The sequence below is a fragment of the Triticum dicoccoides genome, chromosome 2A (genome assembly GCF_002162155.2).
Source record: "Triticum dicoccoides isolate Atlit2015 ecotype Zavitan chromosome 2A, WEW_v2.0, whole genome shotgun sequence".
Classification (NCBI taxonomy): Eukaryota; Viridiplantae; Streptophyta; class Magnoliopsida; order Poales; family Poaceae; genus Triticum; species Triticum dicoccoides.
The window spans coordinates 239,256,484-239,257,006 of NC_041382.1; positions in this window are offsets into that span (position 1 = coordinate 239,256,484).

Sequence of the window (523 nt, forward strand, 5' to 3'; positions counted from 1 at the left end):
CAGATCCCGTCCTCGCCGGACCGATCCGCCGCCGCCTGGACCTCGCCTCCTCATCCCCCTGCTCATCGGAGCGTCGTCCCCGTCCGCCACCCCAAACCCCGCCGCTCGACACCGTCATCGGAAGCCACCACGCCGGACCACACCACGCCGCCTCGCCGACCTTCCTCCTTGCCGGCGCCGTCGTCCCCGACTCTTCCTCAACACCCGCTGCCATGTACCCTACAACTACGGTGAGGCCCTCGGCCTCCCCTTCCCCTCGCTCGCACACCGTCCCGCACCGGCGCGCGACCACCGTGACTCCCGTCCGCTGCCATCGACCGTTGCACTCGCCGCATCGTGGATGCGCCCGACCCCACCCTGGAGCCACCCGCGGCCACCTGCCTCCGCGCGCGTCCACCGTCGAGCTCCCGCACGCCCTGGACCGCGCTTGGCCGCGCCCGACCGTGGCCGACAGCGCGCGCTCGCGCCCACGCCCCCTCTGACCAAGCCCGGCCATGGAGGGTCTCCGCTCCCCCTTGCTGCT